Raw genomic sequence first — 20,983 nt, 5'->3', positions numbered from 1 at the left:
ATAGGCAGCGCTGCAGGTCAGGTGGCAAAGTGTCACTTATTGTGCAAGTGCTTATTATACATCCACTGCTACAAAGAGGAGGATATTGAAAGCTAACATCCGTGCCAATGCAGTCAATACAGACAAAGCAAAGGGTTAGATTAAGTTTTGGTGTGGTAACTGCAGGGAAGACCTCAGATGTGAGATGAACACTTATGTACCCTCAAAGTAAGAAGGCACAATGAATCTGAGCTCTCCGTTGTCAGCATTTGCTTTTATTGGGGTCGAGTTTGGTCTGTAATCAAGTTATCCCCAGTTCCTGAAGTGCATCCCTTGCATACTTACATTTGTAACTGTAAATTGTCCATTTCCTTCTCTTAAGCTCTATTGTTTACTTGCAGCACTCCTCCAATGAATATGCACGTATGTCAGTATGTCAATTAACAAGAAACAGCACCTCAGCAAAATAAGCGATACGTTGAGACTGTAGCTCCATTACATAATTTGTCCACTGATTTTTTAATCTTTCAAGCGTAACATGTCGTATGTACACATGACAATGACAGTAAAATGAAATAGAGGAAATAAGTAATAGGAAATATCTTTAATATATATTGTTTCAAACTTTATTTGTCCTTAATTATCTTAATAAGATATTATAAACACTTATTGAGAGTTTATTACAGGTTCTAAGCAATAATCCAGAATTATAAAGCTGTTTGATCAATTACAAGTACAAAACTGCTTTGGCAAAGTCAAAATTTCTCTGTATCCAGACATTTTCTTTTGTCTAGCTGCACTAACTTTAAGATGACTGTGGGCTCTTTGAGGCGAGATATTTTTACTTGTTTTAAAACTCTTGGAAGGAGAAATTTTCCTCTTCTGTTGGCGGATTGTGCTTATTTTCAGTAATATTATAGTTTATAATTTTTAGTTTATATTATAGTTTTTGCACTGCAGCAGTAGTATTTCCACTACATTTACTGCTCTCAATCTCTCTTTGTCCTTCAACAAATTTCAAGTTCATACTCTCTGCACTGATGACAGTTGATTTCTGCATTTCCCTAGAGGGGTAATGAGGGAGTTCGAGGCTGTGATGTATCAGGGAATGCTATCAATTTTTAACTGATTTTGGGGGGTCTACAGAGTTGAATAACTGGGTAGTTTTCTAGTAAATGACCAACATCAACTGATTGACAATGTGGCCTAATAAAGTTAATTTAATTAATTACTCTTTAAATGCCGAACTTAACGGACCCTAACCAGGAAAACTCTATAAAGAAATATCTGCCCATATTAAGATTTTGGGAATTATTTGTCGGGCATTTTAGCCCTTCATGAGAAGGCAACAGATGACAGGAAATGAGAAAGATGCAACAAGGGTCCCAAACTGGGCTTGAACCGGGAACACTTTAGGTCATTGTTGGCTTCCTAAACAACAAAACCACAGGTGCAGCCCATTACTCAATTTAGAAACCCTCAAATATTAATATGAGTATTGGCCTCAAATAGCCAGTTTATTCTTTTTGCACATCATAGTCTTATAAAACACATTAGGTACTCTAAATGTGGATACAATATTGACAAGATTGGCTTTGACTTTCATCTTTTTGTTGATGATACATAGATCATCAGATCATCAGCAACACCCTTTTATTGTTACTTTCATTTTAACCCTAGAACACTAACGTCGGGTGATTTTCACCCACACAATTCTTGTCATGTGATTTTCATTGTGTTGCTGCTGTCTGAGTTATTTTTTTTGTTTGGAAATTTCTTGTTAAGAATTACCTGATTTTTCAATAATTTTGCTGCCTTTTTAAAGGGTCCCCCATGGTACCTTTTTTTATTTTATGTGAAATTGTATATTGGGAAATTAAAGAAGAGTACTACAATTTGGCATACAGTGTTGTACTTTTACATAAATTGATGAAAACTGTATTTTATTCGGGATATTATATCGGGTAAAATACACCCGGCGTTAGTGATGGTGTTACTAATTTTAACATTAGTGTTCTAGGGTTAAGCATGTTCATCTTAAAAATATCATGTAAGTCAGGGATATGCAATATGTTGGGGTTCTACCTCCGTGTATCTTTTCTTCCTGTCATCTTTCTGGTGGCTTTTTTCTATGAATAACTTTAACTCTAACATTCAGAAACATCACATATAGTGATAATTGAAGTTCAACATTGGACATTGCAAGTGATCACTGACCTCAATAACTAACGATTGTTGATTAATAGAACAAAACACACACATTTCAAGAAAGAGGAGGAGATTACTGTAGCTATGCTTCCACAGCTCCTCTACCTGGAAAAACAGCAATGGTCGCAGTCATTTATAGCATGTAATAAATCACAAAGCTCAACAGACAAGCATGTTTTCCACTGATTGAGTACTCACAGAGTAAGTGGAGTCTGCTCGCTCTTTCCTCTGCAGCAAAGACACAATCAGCCCTTTGGCCAGCTAAGGGAGAGAGAGACAAGAGAAAGAAAGAATTATATAGAGAAATGGAAAAAAGAGGAAGTATTGAGGTCTCCAAATAATACCCTAAAAACATGAGGACTGAAACAGCCTTAGTCTGCAGCAGGAAGGATATAACAGGACACACCAGTCTTAGGCTGCTCCTTGAACACATGGAATTACGGCACATGATGGACACTCACTATCGCTGTCACTGATGAACATGCAGACTGATGTTTGGTTACAAATACTTAAATATGCAGAAATAATATTACGGTAGAAAAGGTTGTAATGTAAGGTTAGGGTTGGTGTAGGCTGGATTTATGATTATATTCCCTTAAAATTATGATGTTACTGCTGGCAACAATGCTGTTATACCAGCAATTCTTCTTTCAACCAAATGCAGCATTTGAACATGGCCTCGTTCAGTCAGAACTAAGAGATCAAACAGCATTGTTCTCGTCTGTTTGGACACATCACTGTGACAGAACATCTTCAATATTGCATTATCTTGATCAATCATTTTCTGTAATATGTATACAAGAATATTCAGTGGATATTGTCAGCAGGCAATGGGGGGCATTGTCTTTGTTAGCAAAATCACCAAAAGCATCCCCCTTGGTAACCTACCATCCCCCCTCTCCATCACCTAGCAGCAGGGAGAGTGCAGGAGCAGAGAGGTTGTTTAGTTCTAGTCTGCCTGACTCATTGATCCTTTATCTGATTGAGGTTTGTGCAAGTTAGGATCTATGACCTCGTCCATGGCTCTGAAATATCAGCAGCCTAACTGTACTATGTATTAATAAATCGGTGGTGCTGTCCGTGGAGCTGAAGTAGCAGAAGGATCTGTAATTGTCCCTTCTTCTCTGAGTCCTGCCCTTCTGTCAATTTCATTTTGGATCTAAAATAATTTACAAAGTATATACTATATACTCAGTTCTAAACTATATTGTAACCTATATATGATATACTGTATATAGTGCCATTTTAGAAAGTAGTGTCACCTTCATGATCAAGGTGACAGGTAGCAACATGTAGTTGCAGAGGAGTAAGAGGATCATAGAGACACACTGCTTCCTGCAGTATTCCTATAATGCAGAAATACAGTTTGTACTGTACATGTTTTGTGTGAGTCTTTCTGCAACAATGTCCTTCAGCAACTGTACATGTGTGTGTTTATTGTTTGATTAGTGGTGCTCCTGTCAAACTGTAATAATCCACCTCTGGATTGTTCGTAGTTTGGCTGTGACACAGACAGTAGCAAGAGCCAAGGGTGAAAACAAAATCGCTTTTCAAATTCATTGATAAACAGCAGTGATTGGGAAGCTACAAGCTAAACTTCGTTGAAAGCTATAAACTACAGAAACACAACACTTTTTCAGGGCTGCCAACTCTCACACATTGAGGGTGAGACTCATACAGGTGACACAGAACTCACGTTTTCTCCCCTACACATACCTCAAGCTAATCTTTATCTTTATCTTTACTGACCTTCGAGGGGAAATTTGATTTACAATAGAGTGTGAAAACACAACACACAAGAGGACAGAGGACATTGATCACAACTGTTACAGCAAACAAGCAAATAGGATGTATCTGTGAAAAGTATCATTGGTATTCATGATGAAGTGTCTTCAATGCAAATTTAGTGCATTTATTGAACTTTTGTCTTCTCTTCCTCCGTAAGGTTTTCTCTCAGGGTCTTTTTTTTTTTTTCCTTCCCAAGTTTGGGCAAAGTTTAACAAGCTTTAGGCAGCACTTTTCACGGACTGTCCATGAATGCACCTATCTTCATCTGAATATGCATGGTGTGGTGGAGCTCAGCTTGCCAGATGGATTTGTGTGATCAGGGGATATCATGAAATCTTGCCAGACTTCAAGTTATGTATTTGTAGCTGAATCACAGTGGTTCAGATCAATAAGCATCCTATGAGGAACTACTGGCAAGTGGGTGTGGTTTGGGTGTCACAACAGTGAGAAAAACAGCAGTTTCTTTTTTAAAAAAAAAAAACAAAAAAAAAAACAGCGGCTCTGAAAGAGGTTAGCATAGATGCTGCAATAGCATCAGTTACATCAGAACTGGAGAATTTTCACTGAAAGAAGAACAGAGAACAGCACTGAGGGCTTTTCTTAATGGAAAATATGTTTTTGCTCTTCTCCCAGCAGGCTCTGCCAAGAGTCCCACTACATCATGTGATTGGTTGAAGTTAGCCCGAGATCAATGGTGAAGACAGATGGTTCATCAAGTCACCTGCCAAAAAAAAAAACAAAAAAAAAAAACTTGCTAATGTGATGTATTTTTTGAAAGTCCCTGCCCTTTTCCACTTGCCACTTGTCATAAAATTATCTAAGTATAGTCAGAAAAATGTACTTAAAGTATTAAAAATAAAAGTTCTCAGTGCAGTAAAATGTCCCCTGTGAGCATTATACTATTGTATATTTTATCATTAGATTATCATTTCTCATACATTGACGTAAACACAGGATTTTACTGCTGTACTGGTTGAAGTGGAGCATTTTTCCATTAATCAACTGATTGGTTGTAAAAATGCTGAATATAGTGAGAAATGCCTCAACATTATGAAAAAGCAGCAAAGCCTCACACATGTGAAGCTTACCGTGAACTGTTCACAATATATATCAGTGTATCAAAATAAGTGCCAATTAATTTTTTGTCAAATGACAAATCAACTAATAGTTTCAGTTATAGTTGTAGAAACTGTTTGCCAGTTTAATTTAACATATTATAAGCTCTTTACATATTTTGTGTGTAAAGGTTTAGGGTTAGACTGTCAGATGTCAGATAAACTGTCAGATAAATGTAGTGAAAAAAAGTATATATCTATCCTCTGAGATATAGTGCCGTAAAGTACAATGTAGAATGAAAAGAAAAGACTCAAGTACCATTAAATTTGTACTAAAGTACAGTACTTGAATACATGTACTTTGTTACAATCCACCACTACCCCAGTGGTGGAACGTTACGAAGCACAACAGAATTCAATCACCACAGATTTCAGTCACATTAACTTGATGGTCATTTAACTAATTTTATGAGTTCGTCAGGTGTTACTCAGGGTTAGTTCTCCCCCAACAAGTAAAAAATTGCCAGACCTACTTTTTGACTGTAACACACTATGAGCAGTTCATAAAAGTAGCTCAGCACCAACTGTAAACATCATAATTCAAACCTATGCTACAGCAAAAGGTAGTTAAAACTGATTTACTGATGCTACTCATCCAAGGGTTAAAGATGGCACTACCCAATCACTCACTGAAGAAAATAGCTTGTACCTGGAAACATAACAGGAAAAAAGTATTAATGGGAAATGTAGTTCAACCAGTTCGGTGCTGCTACTCTTTAACATGGGTATTTTGATTTATTCACTGTGTTCATCATTCTAGAAACTAGAAACAGACTGGTAAATTACAGGCTAGTGTGGCTACTGTAAACTTGGAGAATCATCTAGATTCAATAAGCAGGCCTTCATAATGATTTCTAGCTGCACATTTAACACCCTCCCTTTTCACTAGGTCTTCATTGTGTCAGCAGCTGTGACCCATTTCAGGGTCTGCCTCCTTCGAAGAATGAGGACTACAAAGGTGTAGCCTTCCTATGACTGAAGGCTACTATGCTGGGCAGCAGCACCTCTTCCCCAGATGAGGCAGTCCTTACACGGGATTAACTGTAAAATTACATAGGACATGTACTGGAGGAACAAACGTTAGTCCCACTGAATATGAAAGTGTACTTCCACAAGAAATAACATTTATTGGGAGAAAAAAGTCAGTTATCACAAACACGCACTTCCAGACACCAAAACTAATCATTATGACCTGAATGTCTGCACAGGCACCATAGAGGCCATTTACTCAGTGTAATTTGGTTTCCAGCAAGACAGACTCCAGCAGAGCTATCACAAAAAGACTGATTGATTCTGCAGGTGGATAGAGCCCTGCTTGCGCTGGCCGTAATAAAAAACATTCTATTTTCACAAGATTGAACTGTAAACATCAGAGGGAAAAGGTGTCTTTTCCTTGAGAAAAGCAAATGGCAAACAGTTTTACACCAAGGAGTATTTTTTGGGAAAAATAGGTTACAGCTCTTAGGTATTATGCAAGACCTGTGCTTGATGAAAACAGAACCTTGCTATAAACAGCTTCCGTTGAGAACTTGTTCGGGAGAGTGGAAACTTTTCAAGAGGTGAGATGTATTGGAGTTCAAGACTGATGTTCAGGCCATGTTCTGAAATGTTCCACACAAGCATTTTAAAATGTTGATGCTTACATTATTGAATTAAACTATTTCAGTATTCCAGGGCCCTGTCAGATCTGGAGATGTGTTAACTTGATTGTTGATGATTAAGCATGCATGCACTTTTTAGTTCTTCAAAGAGGTTTTTCCATATCAAGAGGTCATGAAAAGCAATCAATTTTAGATTGACAATGATTCAAATGACTAAAACCTTTTAAGAGTTACCCTATTTTACAGGTTAATGGAATTTGTTATCCTCTTTTAGCTTTGTTTTGTTTTATGACAAATTTAGTCAACATGTCTTCATACCAAAGCAACTGAACAAGTTTGCCAATGGCTTCCCAAAACGACATATATCACCATTACCAAATCAACATGTATCACCGTTGGAGAGTAAAAGCGACAGGTCCTTCGTCATGCAAAACCTTCGTCATATAGGACCTTTGTCATCACATGGATAACGTTGTAAAATGGTTGAAATTTGCTTAGGTTTAGGTGCCAAAACTGCTTGGTTACGTTAGAGAAAAGACCATGGCTTAAATTAAGTATGTGGCGTGACTGAAGTACGTTATATAAGGTAAAATAAGTCAGTGTTGACTTTTTGGTTTCACATGGGGCATGAACAACAGTCTCCTGAGTGAAAGTCATGTATTTGCAGAGACAGACCACCTGTCTGCCCTGCCCCCTCCATGCACAGACTTTCTTGCTCTTTATACTACACCTGACTTCTTCCTTTGCTCCTGTCATATTTACTACAGTAACTGGAGGTTGCCAACTAAAAATAAACTTAAATATGGGTCTTAATAACCTGCCCAGACAGACCTATACAGCCATTTTTTTAGTGAAGGTGAGCTGAATTTAGTGTATGCTGCTGCCTGCAGCAGGGAGACTGAGCAGTCAGTAGTTTTCAGTAAACTAGCTCTTCGAAAACCCACTTTTATGCTATCTGTCACACCACCAAACAGACAAGGCAAGCAACTAGCTGGTAATGAAAATTGAATATCGAGCAGATGAAGACCCACATATTATTCAGGACTTCATCTGAAGTGACATTTTTCAGGTGGACAACATTGCTGTATGGCTGCTAAACAAGTTGTCGCTAACATGTTAGCCAAAACAACTTCACAAGGTGTTAACTGTTAATATATCCCTGTCTGTGTGTCTGTTTCACTGAAATTTCTAATACTCCCTATAAAACTGGTTGACAAAGAGGATTACCCAGAGTAACCAGGACATTATTTCTGGAGAGATGTGTTGTCGAAGAGGTTTTCAAATGCAATTTCTTGGTGCTGTGAGGAACACTAACAAAATTACAGTCACCTCTAAGGAATTGCTGCGGTGGCAGAGTTTCAGAGGTGGACACGTAAAGCCCTCAGGACATAAAACTATCTTCATGCACGTCAGGGGTAAATGAAAGGTTAGTCATTTAAAATAAAACTGATTATATAACCAAACCCGAAGGACATATTGTTTGTCTAGAACTTAAACCTTGAACCTGTCAATAAACAGTAAACCAGAGCCTCTTTTCACATGTTGAAGAAGATGCTGTACTTTATGTAAGTCAGTAATAGGATATTTTCAGGATGTTGGGAAATGTCCTGTGCCGTAGAACTGGAGATATGACATGCAGTAAAATGTTGCTTGGGGTATAACCTCTTTCTCACCAGAAGTGGATAAACAGTAATAACTCATGAACATTTCTGCCTTCTACATGGTACAGTACCTTCTGATTCTGTATTAACACAATAACACAAGGCCAACAATGATCAGCTTTCGACATCTTTCATGAATTCAGGAAGCTCATTCCCACTGACACAGGCTGTAGGTTAAGTGAAATACCTAAGGTCAACTACTTTACTTCTGTGATAGGCAGGTGTTACAATATGGGAAAAAAGGTATATCCAACCCACATGTTTCATCACTTTCGTCTCTGCAGTTACGGTTTTCTTTTCCTCCTCTCTGCCTCCACTCCAATCATTGAGAACCAAGTCAGCAGTGGCTCAAATGCTCAACCTTATATTACACAGCTACTCCAACTTTTCCTGCCACATTTTTCCATCTCACATCTCCACAAAAAACAGGCATACTGAATAGAAAGAAAAATTAAATAATTACTTTCACTGAAACATTGACCATATTTGCACACACTAGTATTCAGACCATCTTGGTTTCGATCCTGTTTGACTTATGAAGCTTCCATGCATGACATAACCTGGTTATTCAGCTCCCTGATTCTAAAAATATTCAGATGTCTTAGGCCCCATTTGCACTTGTCATTTCAAGTGTGCTATATCCGAATAAAAGCCATATTACATTGCAATATGCATTCATTTACTCTGACATATGAACAGTTTTTCATGGTAAGTCAGAATGCAATTAATCAAGGAAATCGACCAGTGACAACTACAAAAGAAATCACCATCTGACTGTCCTTGAACACAACATTATGGAGATTCAACCTATTGTCAAGTCAGAAAAAAGACTTTGCATTCGCTGTTTGTAACACTGCATGCCTGGTCGGCCTGCTAGGAATACAGAGTCTGTGGACGTAATGCATTTTATGACTCTGGCAGCAACAACAGGGCTTTGTTTTGAATAAGTATAAGATCTGACTAGTTAACATGTACAACAAGCCACCATCGCTGTCCAGACAAGTAATACAGAGACTGACTTTAACCAACAGCAGACCCAAAGAATAAGCACCAACACATAAATAAATTAATGAATAAGTAAGTGATCAATCAAGGACAGTTCAGATTACCTTTTCAATGTCTCTGAATATATAAATATATATAAGGAAAATATATTAAATACTTTAGTTTTTCTGTCTGAAATCAGGGGATTCTTCAAAGCAATATCACTGTGATTTAGCAACACCTCAGAATATCAAACATGATGCATTACTCTGTCATCATTTATCTATGTCCTTCCATGTGTCGTGCAGATAATTATTACCATAATAAGACATATATTACCTTCAAACAATCAGATATATAAGATTCCCTGTTCCTGAGCTCCCAGACAATCTATATTGATTCTCTAAGGGCTACTGATATATAAGTCCTATTTTGGAGAGTAACATGAAAATCTCAATAACTAGACATTTTTTTTATTATTATTTTTTTTTTTTAAACAGCCTTCAGTGTAATTTTTTTGGGAGGTCTTCCTGAAATAGTATCAGATATTTAGCAAAAGTTCCAGGTTCTTCTCTATCTCTGCATGCACTCAACATTTATTTCAAACCCTTCTCTACATGCTTAGGTATCACATGCCCTGTTGGAAACCCCACTAAGTGCCCACAGCAAGAGAGTCGCATTACAGCAGCTGTGCAGATTATGAATGATAGGCAAACTCTTTTCACATTCATTAAAGTGCCACAAATGAATAATTCATGGTTTCAAATTTCAGGCCTCCAAATATTCAACTATGTTGCATCAGGCATTTCCTCTCCAAGTGATTGCCTCCAGTACAAGTGATGTATTTCCTGGTCAGGGATCTGTAGCCATTCAATGGAAAGAAAGGCTATCAAGCTATGCTTTAAAGATATGAACAGTGTGAACAGTATCTATATTATTTGTCAATTATGTCAAAGTTGTCAATCATAAAGAGTATGTTGTTACAATCACAAATCTTTCATATAAATATTCAACTCAAAGTGAAGATTGCTTAAAGGAATAAACCACCCACAAGAAACCATGTCAGTTAGTTTTCACCTGGAGCTGCTTCTAAGAGAAACTAACATTGTTATGCTCATAATTCAGCCTCTGGCCTGCAGACACGTATGTGACATATGAACCCTGCTTGCATAATCTGCATAAACACCCACTTCCCTGAGGAGCTTGTGTATTAATATTTGGATTTTATTATTTATTGGAGAAATGAGTCATCAGTTTAGGGTGGCAATGAAGAGTTGGTAATATATATGCATACACTAATATATATATACATATATATACGTATCATATCATATCATATTGAATTGTATCATTAAAATTATATTAAATTAATGATGCATTAATGAATACTTCTATACTTATAATGAATCAAATGATTGTACAATGTGGAAGGAATCACCCGCAGTGATAAACCCAGAGAGCATTATGAACCGATTCTGCACCTCCCCTCAGTTCTATGAACCATCCTTTAGGGCACTGTTTTGGTGCTATGCCTCACAACTTTACTGTTTTGTTTCTCCCTTACTGCTGGCAGACAAACTTAGTGACTAACTTGTGAAGACAGTGGGGCATTTAGTTGGGCTGAAAAAAAAAGATATTTCCCCCAGGAGCTGGTGGACACCAAAACAGAGCTAAAAGGAGAGTGAATCATATACTCAAGCCTCATGAGGCTTTATGGTGTAACCCTGCAGTTAAATGGTTGCAACAGGACCCTATTGTAGTACCACCAGTACACGGTAGTACTGCATCCCCATCAGAGTTTGACCCTTCTTTATCCATGGACAGCTCCTCTTCGTCCAAGGTGTCAGATGAGTGAACCTGGGTGCCGTCTTCTTGGAATCCACCCATAGTGGAAGGTCCCGGGTGGAAAGCCACAGCCTCTGACCCTCTTGGTATACTGGTGATGACTGGCAGTGGTCCTGTAGTGGTGGATGAAAGGTTGGACGGAGGGACAGGAGACCTTCCTCTTCAGAACTGGGAAGAGCAGAGGTTGGAACCCATAGGCACACTGGAAGGGTGACAGACCAGTAGCAGAGCTGGTCAGTGTATTGTGGCGGTACTCTACCCACAGGAGCTGCTGTGTCCATGAAGGAAACAAGGGAAACCAGGCAACGGAGAGCTGTCCCCGTCTCCTGGTTCATGCGTTTCGTCTGACCATTGGACTGGGGATGGACAGGCTGGCAGTGGCCCCAAGCAGAGTGCAGAACTCTCTCCAGAATATGGATAAAAACTGTTGACCTTGATCAGACACCACGTTGACTGGCTGACCATGGAGGCAGAGGATGTGGAGCAGGAACAGTTTTAGTTTTTTTTGCCAAAGGCAGCTTGGTCAGGGGCATGAAGTGGGTCATCTTGCTGAACCAGTCCACCACAGTCAGAATGGTCATGTTCCCTTGCTGCAGGATGGTCTGGGTGTGGTGGGTGAATGTGGTCCTCTCAGGACCGGGAGAAGATCGGGATGTCATTCAAGTTGACAAACACATAGTGGTTCGACACTGAGTGAGTGTTGGAGAGCAGCTTAAATACAGGACTGATTGGGACTCAAGATCAGGTGAGTGAACTGGTGGGCGTGGCTGGCAAGGGGAGTGAGAGTGGAAAAGGGGAACTGGCTGCTCAGGTAGGAGGAAATGGCAGCAGGTAAGAGACTGAGGGGTACTGTGACATCCGTACGCTATGCTGTGGCTGATGTGTGCCTCCTTACAGGGTTACAGAGAAGCCATGTGGGGACCACAGCACGGTTGGACTCCCATTGACCCTTTTGTGTCTAACTTTACATTCACCAGGTGGCCGGAAACTTCACTCCTCATGAATTATAATTTTGCCTCCATTAGTAATTTTATATGGTGACAGTACAGTGTCTCAGTATTTCAGGCGGTTCTGCTACCCCCAAGTGGCCAAAAAGCTTGTCTACGAAGTAGGGGTTTCAGATGCCTTTTTGCAGACACTTATATCTTAGCCAATACAGCAGTCTACACAGGCTGTGGAATGCTATATGCATAAAAATGTGACCCAAAAGGTATTTTTACACTTTATGTCCACTGAATGTTCCATTTTACAAGCACTAATACAGTGTATGTATTTTGCTCTGAGTGTGCCAAATGAATGCATCCTGGACCTGAATGCATCCTGTGTAGACAAAGATGGAACACTAAAGGTGTTACTGCTGCTCTGCTAATGTGCCGTTTTCACTATACAGACCTGTTTAGATATTATGCTCAGAGCTGTTGCTGAAGGGGAGCGAGGCCCCGTGTGAACTTGGTATGGGAGGCCCTTATCACTGACATGCATACCCATAAACCATAGGACAACAGACATAGCTAGTTCAAGTTAAAATGTGCAGCACAGTTTCATAGAAATGTATTTAATAGTAAAAAATAGGTGCTTTATACAGAGGTAAACATTAGATCACAAGGTGAGGTTTTGTTCTGTCCTCCACGTGGCTTCAAACCCCACTGGGAGCGTTTCAGAAGAGGAACATTTTGCCTGCCTGATTTTGTTGACTTTGTCATTTTTCCATCATGCTTGTACTTCTACCATGGGTAAGCAGGCTACACAGTTGCATGGTTTCTTTTTTTGTCTGTTTTAATTGTGTTTAGCGTTGTTATACGATCTAAAGTTGGCAGAGGCTTTTTCATAACGAAAATTTGCCAGATTTTCTTTGCCGTTCTTTTGTGACTTCCTGTCTCACTACTTCTGGGACACGGCAGACCTGGCGGAATTGCAAGCATTGTCTAGAATGCAGTGGAATTTAGGTGTAAGTCATCTTGCCACAGCAGTGCATACAAAAACCAGCCCACATAGTCCTGAGACATGTGCACAAATAGTGCAGTCTCACAGAGGAAACAGAGGGTTTGAAGTGCTGTAGTTATTCCCTTTGGGATTACATCTCTGAGTGATCTTGCAGGTCCTGTGTGTTTGTGTCTTGAGATTCAGTCAGGCTAAGTGCTTCACTCAGTCTGTTGCTGTTCCATTGCAGATCAATATCTTCCGTTTCACACAGTTTAGCCTGTTCAAAAGTTAATCCAAATGTAATTTCAAACTCCGGCTTTTAAAAAACCCATGCAGGGACTTTAAAATAATCCCTTGTACACACTTGCTCAATACACTTGGAGCACACTCATCTGAGACCACGACGCAATAATCGAATAGACTGACCATAATTGTTAATAAATTTAAGCAATTCAAACAAACAATACTTTCTTGACCCTGACAGTCACATAGTTGTTGACAAAAATCCAACAGTGTGTCTTTGACTGACTGATATGGGAATTATAAGTCCAAAAATGTCTGTGTAGATATTCCTATTACTTTGAAGGACTACTTAGTAAATCTGATTCATAACACTTTTACTGTTTTAAAAGTCAAACAATCAAAGAAAGAAAATGGAATAACAATGTCACCAAAACCAATCAACCTGTCTGTGTTTCCTCAGTTGAGCACATTCAAATTGAAATGAAAATAGTGTTTTGATGAGCACCTCGGCATATTGTATCCATGAAAAAAAAAAAAAAAAAAGCTGAGGAAAGAAAAAGCATCCACTCAAAATTACAGCTTTCACTGTGAGGTAATGACACCTCTGTGTGTGGCATAAAAATAATTATAGAAAAAAAAAAGGCAAACAAATTTTGCTGAAGAAAAAGTCTCAATCATAAATTGCTGATGCCGTAACACCCACTTCATCACACCGTACAGTATCATCACAGCTACTGAGGCTTCTGTCGACACTGCCCGGTCATCTTGCTGGCTGGGCAATTGTAGCTGTCAGTCACCTGAATAATGTGGGAGTCAGCGGTGGTATTTCAAACAAGAGAGAGGGATTTTATCATCCTTCCTCCTGTAGGTCGCACAGCAAATGACTAATTTTAGCAAAGGTGCTTTTTTGACTTTTTTGACAAGGCTTTGACTGAGCATGGCTTTATAAAAAATTCAGGTTTATAGCTATCTGATTATCCCCCCCCCCTCGACATCCTGAAAGTGAGCCTACAAGGAGTTTGCTCGGGCTAGGAGGCTCACAGCAAGAGACTTCAATACTTGAGACTTCAAGACTTCAGAAACCCCACAATACAGTGACTACATCAAAAAATGATGCCATTTTGTTGCTTCCACGGTTGAATCTCTTCAGAGGTTCTGGTGGTGGCTTCTTGGAAGAAAGCTGATGCAGAGAGGAGCCTGTTCTCAGTTCTCAGGGGATTTTAAATGTCAGTCTCAGCGAGAGCCTGCAGAGAGGACACCCGCCAACATATAGATTATATTTATGTCCGATCTTGTGGAGTTTTTAACAATGGCTTTTTCATGGGCATTAAATGTTTTGCAGCAGTGCACGGATCAAATACCTGCATGTCTATTAAATTGATGACAGAGAGAGATTATCACAAGGAAGATCACAACCCTCAACCTGTGCAAAGTGCTCAAGTCTAAATTTGATTTGTAAAGATGATGAGGTCTTCAAAGCCTCATGACACAAAAAAGGCCAATGGATATTGACTCTCAGAGAAACAGTCAACATCATCTGATAGCAGTCCGTCTGCTTAACCCCCCTTATCCACCCACACAAAAATACACACTCTTACCATCGGAGTGTGAAGACATTACACTTATCTGATGATTAAGGAGACATGCTGAAACATTATGAAAGTGTCTTAAAATGAATAATGGTAAAGATCAATTAAAGGATTCATAAAATGAGTCTGTTTTTCCTGATGAGCTGCCACATGATGAATTGTTTGCCTTATTTTTCTATACAAAACATAGAAAATGATGAATGGTTGTTGAATTACACCATGGCCAAAGTGAGCAATGAGCAACAGACGGTCATTCATTTGATATTACTATATTAAAAATGAGCTGGAAAAATATTAAAAATGTAAGTGGAAGAATGGTGACATTCTGGGAAATAAACCAAAGAAACTATATTTTGACATGGCTAAAAGGGACATTTCAGTGATTTAGATAATAGCTGCATTAAGTTAAGGGATTTCAGAAGGATAGATTATAAAAATGATCCAAATCAATGCAGCGGAGGCCCATATGTCCAGACTTTCAGCCCCAAGTACGACCCCAGAACACTCAATCTAACATTTCCCACAAACTTGCTAATTTCATTAGCTCCTTACTGACAGCTAAACTATGTTTTTCAAACCGCATACTGCCAAGTTGTAAAGCAGGCTTTGTAATCTCCAAGTGCAAACTGAGACACCCCAAATGACATGACCAAGATTATTTAGTCCTACGTTGGAAAGCTCCCCCAGAGCCAAAGAGAACATCAGAATTGTCGAACGCAGGCTGAGTGCACTCCTTGTGACAACAAAACTCAGCTTGATGTGCCTCTTTAAAAAAAACATCCCATCCACTTGAAATGTATTTAACACTGGTCCAAAAAGCATAGTTAACTTACTTCTTCAGATCCATGATGAGAAATTAAGACAGATTAGATCAAACTCTGATATTGATCTCTGTGGGAAATTAGGAAATGAAATTAGGTAATGGAGTACATTATTCTGTTTTCATTACTGTGGTTCTGAATCGTAGAGCAGCCTTCTGTTCATGGACACTGGGGAGCAATTGTCTCTTCTGCTTCTTCATCATTCCCAGTACATCAGAACCCCCAGATTCATTTCTATTAGTACTGGAAGGCTTGTTTGTGTGGTGAAGGCTCGTTGTCAAAGCTCATCAGAAGTTTTGATTGCTGAGGCTGTTCACACAACAGTCATGAAGTTGGAATGAGTGAGATACAAAGTGGTTTTGAGTCCTTTGAACAGAGTGTCAAATCTCACCTGACAGCTACTCTGGTCAAAAGGGGGTTTGACAGAACCACATATATAGAAATTTTAACAAGGATGGTGTTGACACAAAGTGGGTGTACAAATAACCATAGAGGACACCACTGCACCTGTTTTGAAAGCTGAGACATTTCAATTTCAGAATGCAAATAGCTTGAGATTCCTACTGCTAAAGGGTCATGCACAGCAAAAATCAAGAATCACCTCCTAGAGAGCAAAACAATTCCTGCACATATGCAGTTTCAAACACAGAGGATTTATAAGGCTCCATATCATAATCTCACCTGAGCATTAACTCAATCCAAGGCATGATGACTCTGGTTGTTAAGTTCTGCAAGTTAAGGCGGAACAATCTGAGGAAAAAATGTGCTAATGATCTCATTCAAATTGCAAATCTTTCTTACCTGTATTTGTGCATATAGCACTAAAAAATATAGGATTGCACCAGCATAATCACAAATTTATCAAATGTTGACCATGTAGAAATAGAATCTGACAAAATAACGCAGATGCTTGTGTTTCAGTCAGAAAAATCAGCTTCTAAGTAAACCTGCTCTAGTGCTCTGTCTTAGTCAATGTTAGCCCATATTTACTCAGATATTACATTGTGGTATACTTTGACTCTATTCTAAAATATTTCAATTATGCTAATATTGACAAACTGTTGTAAAGACATCTGACAATGTTTTCAACCTGACAAAGCTAACAGCACGCACTGTGGCTTAACCCTAACTTAGCTACACTGACTGAGTAGGCAAGCTGCTTTAATTGAGTTAAGCTTGTTCTTTCTGACATTCTGTTTACTGTCATTTACACTTGGCAACTGCCAAGCTCTCTGCTAGCTATCTGTCTGAAATTGATGTGATGCAATAGCTTGAATCGTTTCTGCAGAAAAATTGGAGCCACTGTCGATTTGATCATACGCAGACACTGCATGAAGAGAGGATATTACGCCAGCAAAGGGCAAGATTTATTTTCCTATTGTTTAATCAACTCACAGAAAGCAATGACTGAATTATGACAGCTATTATTACAGAGGGTGAAATCAGCAGGGACACGCTGAAACCTTCATCACCACCTTCAATTATGCAAGTTATAATTAAAATTGCAGCCCTTGCAATTTGAAAGTTACACTTGTTCAAATCCAAAAAGTTAAATCAATAAAAATCAAAAAAATGAATAATTCAGCTGTACTATCAGTAATAACATTGTACGCAGCAAGTTAATAGCTGAAATCTGGAAATGCGGCAACAATGCTAATAAAAAGTCTGACGGCAAGAAACGCAAGCAGACAAACTGCTGACTTATGTTCAAGCTGTTTGTCTGACGAGTATGATGTTATATCCCAAAAGAAACGGCAGTAACACCGTTTTAGTAAGCATTCTTTGTTTATTTATTTCTTTTTGTCTACGATTTAAAAGAAGGCTAAACAATGACTTCAAAATATTCATTAAAGGGTTGGGTTGTTCCATCTTAAAAATTACTAGTCCAAACAGCAGTATCCCCTACAGTCTCCTTTGCCCTTGCCCCTTCATGCACCCACAACTCACATCCCACAGCCTCAGTGGTTTCAATTAATTTGACTCTCACTGAGTCTCAGCCTGAGAATATCAACCCAGGAGACAAGACACCCATTACTGCCAGGTCTCCAGCTCCATTTATACTATACGGCTGAGGAGGGGATGCGCTACCACTCAGAGGGTAATAACACTATTCTCGACATCTAGAATGAGAGTTGTATACACAGACATCTATGTTCATTATTGAAGGTCTGCAGTGACATTTGTCATTTGTTGAAAATTTTTGATTTGTGAATACAGCAATAGAAAAAAAAAAAAAGCAGGTCAGAGAAGCTTGTGCATGGTGTGTTTTTCCAGCACATGTGCATGACTATACCCTGAGCATGAAGGTGTGCTGAAGGTTACATGAGTGTGTCCTTGCACTTCTGTGTGATTGGTCTATATTTGGTTAGAGAGCCACCTGGAACCTTCATCAGACACTAACGAGCTAACTGCCTGTCACTTAAACCAGGGATCTACGTGTCAAACTTTGAGAATGAAGGTGAAAGTATGGTGTGACAAGAAAATGCCGTAGATGGATGTATAGCCATAACACTCACTGCAGCAAAAGGAAAAGTGAAATTGGCAAAGGTTTCGTGATAATTATACAGCTAGTTGGTTAAGTGATAGAACATCTAGAGTATATGGGTAAACGTCTCTCTAAATAAACCATTTCGCATGAAACCGCTGCAAATTCAAGTTATTTACTGCACTTAAAAAGCAAAAGACGACATTTATTCCACCCCTGCTATGACTGCATTTAATGCTTATTTGAGCAAGCAGTGCCACAGTCTTTTTAACAGTAATGCTCGACAGGGGCGCCTGCAGAGGGAGGGAATGTAACAAACCTCAGTTTTGTATCACTGAGGTGAGGAAACCCAAACAAGAGGTTCATATGAGAAGGAGGATTTAGGCAACAAGCATTACCAAAGCTCCAACAACACAGTCCAACTACTTGAAAGTTGTCCATCTACAGTAACACAGAACTGTTATGAAGATAAAAATTCTGACATCTCTGGAATACAGCATTAGCCAGAGTGCCACAGGAGCATACATCTCACTGTTTAGTGTGTGAACACTTGAGCGGTACGTGCAGGAGCCAAATCAATATAGTATGATTATAGTCTTAGGTTCAACAACTTAGATGTCACTGAAACAAAAATGAGCAATTAGAGCCATGCTAGTGGCTCTGTGAAGCTGTACTGCAAACAAAATGCTGCAAGCTAACACTCTCACAACCAGAGGAATGCATACAGTGCACTGCACATATCCACCAGGTGTGTCTGAGGGCATGTGGGTGACGCAGTTGTTGATCAATAGGTCAATAAAAGGGTCAATAGATCAATAAAGTAGTTTTTCAAGAAAATCTGGAATCACCACAACCATAAGATGTCCTTGAGTCATAAAGATGCACAAAAAGTAGTAGTCTCTGAGATTAGCTACACACACACACACACACACACACACACACACACACACACACACACACACACGACGCCCTCCCAGCTTATGCGTGGTGGAGATAATAACAATGCTAACATTTTTATGCTTAGCAGGCATAGTGTTGACCATGTTAGTGATTGCGAACAATTTCTTATCTTTGTTCTTGACACAAAGCACAGCTGAGGCTTATGGGAAAGTCATTAGTTTTGTAGGTGTATGGCAAAAACTGACCAAACTGAAGAATTGGACAAATTAAATTTTTTGACCAAATTTCCTAGAAATGCATCCAATACCTGTTAATAGTTTATGATGTCAAATGAAATATGCGCATGCAAAATCCCCATGGGCTTTCTAGTGCTGACCCTGGACACTGAAAATGCTGCTTATTAACACAGAGAAGTCAAGCCAAGTCAAGTGTCTTTGCACCTATATCACATACAATATCCAAAAGCACTTTACAAAGCTATAACATCAATGGTGTCTGACCCTGCACAAGTTCTGTAGGAGGAGAGGAAGCACAGTTTTCTATGGCAGAACACAATAGCATGTCATGCAGTAATCATGAGAGCAAAGGTCGCTGAAGTTATGCAACACATTTCATCATCCATTATACATGAGGCTATGGCTAAGTAACAGCGCCGCTCCTAGGCCTCTGCTGCTGTTGTGTATGGAGATTACGAGTCGGTGTGAAAATGGATGTGTCTGTGTCTAAGAGCCACATTCCCTGAAAGCCCAGTATTACTCCCCTGAACGCCCCTGAATGGCTGTGCTCTTTATCCATGCTAAAGTCCTGTGACTTTGATCTGCTAGCCATCATTTAAGACAAGGCTTACTCTAAATCTACTTGAAGCTCGGAGCCTTCGCAGCACAGGCTGTCGAGTCATTCACACTAGTGGCCTCCACATATTCTTCCTGTTGCTGCTCCATTAGACAAGCTTGGCTCTTAATTGCAGTGACACTATCTGGCACATACAAGGAAACTGTGTTGCTGCAGTCAGCAGTCCACAAGGCTCATTTTCACTTCCTTGTCAGTGCTTTAACAGCATAGAAGAAGGACTTCCTGCGGAGACACCTTTAACATCCTCTTGTCACTTTAATTGATGGCAAAATTGCCACTGGTGATCATTAACAACTCTGAGCACTTCTGACTGCAGGTGGCTCTGTGTTGAGATGTTTCAACTCGTTTATGATCCACTGAGCCATTCTTGTTAACTCAGTTCAGGATAATAAATGCCGTTTTTTCTGCAAACGTGTCATTAATTGTGATATCATTAATGGGGCAAAAATAACAGCGGTTATACAAATAATCATAATAAAGAGGAGCAGGAGAGGAGGAGAAAAACACAGTATTATCATCATCTTTATAGTAATAAACTGATCATTTAACTTTTCAGAACAGACTTGCAGTAGTGGGCAATGCACTGAAAATGAAAATTTAAAAAAATTTAATTGATGACATTGAGTGTAGCCATATCAGAGGATTTTCAACCTTTTCACAAGACAAGATCGTTAAGTGGTGATTATGCTAAACACAAGATGCTCCTACTTACAATTCCAGGTAGTCATTTGGCAGATGCTTTTATCCAAAGCAACGTACATATGAATTCACACACCGATGGCACAGCATGGGGGGAGGTTTTGGGGTTCACTGTCTTGCCCAAGGATACTTCGGCATGTGGACTGCCGAGGCTGGGGATTGAACCACCGACCTCCTGATTGGTGGACGACCGCTGCACCTCCTGAGCCACAGCCGCCCAACTACTTAACTATTCACAGAGTTTTCCACTGTATCCCACAGCGGTATTCAGTTAATGGAAGCTTTACAAT

At 39.3% G+C, this 20,983-nt stretch overlaps 1 protein-coding gene across 1 annotated transcript in view; it reads right to left on the bottom strand.

Annotated features, from left to right (window-relative positions):
* The window catches only part of cntn6 (contactin 6), a 99,470-nt gene that overhangs the window by 46,665 nt on the left and 31,822 nt on the right, over window positions 1–20,983 (bottom strand). The window contains exon 2 of the mRNA XM_076752980.1: window positions 2,386–2,448. The gene's annotated coding sequence lies outside the window, so the exon portion shown is untranslated. The remainder of the gene's footprint in view (window positions 1–2,385; window positions 2,449–20,983) is intronic.

The sequence above is a fragment of the Chaetodon auriga genome, chromosome 2 (genome assembly GCF_051107435.1).
Source record: "Chaetodon auriga isolate fChaAug3 chromosome 2, fChaAug3.hap1, whole genome shotgun sequence".
In the NCBI taxonomy this organism is placed as follows: Eukaryota; Metazoa; Chordata; class Actinopteri; order Chaetodontiformes; family Chaetodontidae; genus Chaetodon; species Chaetodon auriga.
This window is presented reverse-complemented; position numbering and strand designations above follow the sequence as displayed.